This window comes from Echinops telfairi, unplaced genomic scaffold, assembly GCF_000313985.2.
Source record: "Echinops telfairi isolate 266 unplaced genomic scaffold, ASM31398v2 ScPeMD7_9;HRSCAF=40, whole genome shotgun sequence".
NCBI lineage: Eukaryota > Metazoa > Chordata > Mammalia > Afrosoricida > Tenrecidae > Echinops > Echinops telfairi.
In genome coordinates this window covers 89,320,408-89,324,297 of record NW_022103906.1, presented here as the reverse complement: position 1 = coordinate 89,324,297, position 3,890 = coordinate 89,320,408, and the positions used below count along the sequence as shown (strand labels likewise).

Genomic DNA, 3,890 nt, shown 5'->3' with positions numbered 1-3,890 from the left:
AAGCCTATTTTTTAAACCCATGGGCAATGTCTTAGTGAGAAATGTAATTTAAATGTAAATCCCTAGGAACAGGTCTATATGATAGTATCATATATTCAAACTGTAAGGAGCCTGTAATTTCAATGTTTTTCTGTTCAAAGACACAGGAAGAATCATAGAGAATTCCCCAATTCATTTTAAGAAGCTAGCATAACCTTGCTAGCAAAGTCTAATCAAGATTATACCAAGATAGGAAACTGTAGTTCATTTTATCATCTAGTATTGGTGGGAAAATTCTGAACAGAATATTTCCAAACTAAGTCCAACAGCATATTAAAGCATAACATATACAAACCAAGACAGCTTGTTCCAGCAATGCAATGATTCTCCATCAGAAAAAGCAATCAGCATAATACCTTGCATTAAAAAGATAATAACCATACAGTAGATGCTGAAAATTCCCTTGATATAATCCAGCGCCTTTTTCTAATAAAAATGCTTAGCAAATTAACCCAAAGGTTCACAGTTTCAAGCTCTAGCAATGATCATTAGCATAAATACTGAAATAATAAAGCTACTGTCCTTAAATTCAGAAATGAGGTCACCTCCATCACCACTTATAATCATGTTTTGATGTTTCCAGCTAGTAGATAAAGAGCAGACAATGGAACTAAGTAATCAGTACACATACTGTAGCAGACAAAAATGTATTTTCAGGTGTCATTATATCTCTAAATGAAAAGCAAGAATTTTAGTCAAAATAAGAAAACAAAAAGCTGACATATGATAAAAAAAATGGGGTAAAAAAAGGCCCAAAAGAAAAATGCACATCTATTAAACCAACAAATATATTTGAGCAGTATTTTAAACCAAGGCATAATTTTCGATGCTAGGAATGCAGTGGCGAGTGGAAGCTTCCATGGAACTTATAGTTTAATGAAAGAAAACAGAAAACTTAAAAAAAAAATCTGTAAAATACCCCAAACAACCCTGAATTGCCAGCCCAGGGACAAACCAGCTCAAAAATATGAAGAAATCCAGAGAAGATTGGCCTCTTGGAGTTAGACCAAAATGCCAAGGAAGGGTGAGAAAAGCCAAGAGGAGCCACTGACCAGTCACAACCGGTGAAGACGTGGTCACACAGCCCCTGCCAGAACACACCGCTTTAGACTACCCTGGGACCATGCCTGTGGATTTTCCAAGTTATGTAGATCAGGCATGTGGAGCCGCTGAAGAATTTGTCAATATTTACTACGAGACAATGGACAAACGAAGACAGGTGCGACCTACACTGTACCTGGACATGGCCACTTTACTCTGGAATGGCAATGTTGTCATTGGAATGGATGCAGTCACTGATTTTTTTCCCCCGAAATGCTCCCCTCCAGTGAGTTTCAAGTTAAGATGCCAGACCGTCAGCCGGTTCACGAACAAGCTGCTCCATCTCAGAGCACAGCCCTGGTGGTTACCGGTGGGACCGCGCAGTGTGATGGAAGCCAGCAGCAGGACTACAGCAAGAACTTTCTGCTGCGAGCTCAGACCACCCCTCACCAGACTGTGGGGAAGACTACAGCGAGTGCTTCCGCTTTCAGGATCGGGCTAGTAGCTAAAGTTAATGCAAGTTAACCTAACTTTGAAAGTCAACACAACTAAACTTGATGCAAGTGTAATTCCCTTCATTGTAGAAACCCCATAAAGTAGGTATGTGACAACATACAATCTCTTTACCCTGTTGTGATGCCTAGCAGCACGTTTCTAGTATCCACCTGTTTGAATCGTTGCCCCGTGAGAACTCAAAAACTGGTTTGTGTTTGCCCTCTATAAACCCCACCCCTGACTTTCCAATAGCAGTGTTACACCTAGGATCTCCGTCCCAATAATCGTTGTAAACTCAGCCCATTGCAAATGAACCCCTCTTCAAATGTTCTCTGTGGGTTATCAGCACACCAGAACCCTGTGGGAGGAGATGGGCATTTTCTGGTAATTAGGTTAATGTTGGAGTTTAAAAACCCTAGGTATGCAGTTTTCATATCTGCCTTTTCTCCTATCTAGTCAATGAAAATCTCTGTAATTTCAGTCTGCACAACTCCTCTGATATCCTGGAATCACATGCAGACTTGTGTTTAGTAGGCTGTTTACCTCTTAAGTACTGTGTTTTGTGTTGGCATGTTTTTTTTTCGTTTTTTTTTAAATAACGTGAATCAGTAGACTAGAGATGTTCTCAGTAGATCCCTGAGTCCAGGGCACATTTGCGGATTTCAATAAAAAACAACTTTAAAAGAGATTCCCTTGGCAGCTCCAAGTGTATCTTGAGGTGCCAAGCAGTGACCGGACTAGAGGAGAATGGGAGAATGGAGAGTAAGCACTGTTGAGAGCCAAGGATAGAACCAAAACTAAGGAAGGGAAGGGGAGTACCCAAAGGCTAAATTTGGGATACTTGTTATCTACCCCTTACAAATTAGTCTTATTTGAGAATTTCCACCACATGGCCATTGGTATCCTTGCCAAATGCTCATGAGTGTCACAAATGTTCTAAATATGACTTTTAAAAGGTATTTCAACTTACCTCATACTTAGCACCACCCGAGGTCTCAATTCCTGATTTTATGGGAGTAGTCTCATGGGAAAATTGGAAACAAAGCCATTGCCATTAGTAATGGGATTTATCTCTTAACTTCAATGTCTTCTATGTGAATTTTAGGCCCAAACTCCACGATGTATTAAAGTCTCACAAAATTAAAAAAAAAAAACCAATTAATTTTTAACCCCTAATAAAAACATACCCCAAACAAAACCACACTCACTGTTATTGAGTCAATTCCACCTTACAGAGACCTTGTAAGTGAGATAGGAGAGAATTGCTCCTGTGGGTTTCTGAGGCTGTAGCTCTTTACCGGAGCAGAAAGCTTGAACTTTGTCCCACAGAGAGATGGCCAGGGTCCAGCTGCTGACCCTGCAGTTAGCAGCCCAACACTTTAACCCACTTTGCAGCCAGGGCAACCTTGTCAAATATCAGACAGTGATTATCAGAGTGCAAATTAAAAAGTGGCCAAATGGGCATACAGTGAGAGTGATAAAGTGAGACTTCAGTGAACTGAGTAATCATAGAAGGCTCAGCATGGAGATCATGGGGTAAGACATGCACATCAAAATTCCCTAACTTTTATTCTTATGAATAACAAACGTTGTCGTATGAGTGCCCTCTAGTCGGTTCCAACCCTCAGCGTGGCTTTTTTTTCTTCCGTTCTTTTCTACCTCACCCTCTGAGTAGCTGCGGGAGGAGTCAATTCGGGGAGGAAGGGTATCCAAGATCAAAGAGTGGGACCACGTATATAACAGAATGAATCCACGCTCCGTCTTGAACCACACCATTGTTCTTACGTTTGCGCCCATTGTTGTAGCCACTGTGTCTAGCCATCTCTTTGAGAGCCTTACTCTATTTTCTCAGACTCTCATCTTACCTAGCATGATGTCCCTTGCCAAGGACTTGTCTCTCTACTAATATGTCCAAAATATGTGAGATGGCATCTTCCCATCCTCACTTCTAAGGGTTAGGTTACGAGATGCTGTTCCTCTTGTTTCTCTTTGAGGAAAGAATTCAATGCAGAAGCACAATAGTAGTGAAAGTTCGCTTCTATGAGTGAAGGCAAATTTCTTGCCAGTGTCCTTTCAGAGACGAACGAGCTGTCTCCAGAGAGAGAGGGTGGAAAAAGTCCAACCTGATCTTACGTTCCCTTCCTCCCTGACTTGTCTCTTCCCTCAACTGCTCAGAAGGTGAGGTTGCTTGTTAAGGGGCTCTTTGATGCGCTCAAGTGTGTATATGACATATGATATGTGATATCACCAGCTCCTACCTTGCATGTTCTTCCCAAAACCTTCTAGCACATGCCTGATCTCTTAGGACATTCTCT

At 41.2% G+C, this 3,890-nt stretch overlaps 1 pseudogene; it reads left to right on the top strand.

The window, feature by feature from the left end:
• Positions 1 to 1,589, top strand: part of LOC101649641 — an 8,268-nt pseudogene extending 6,679 nt beyond the window's left edge.
• The last annotated feature ends 2,301 nt before the right edge of the window (positions 1,590 to 3,890 follow it).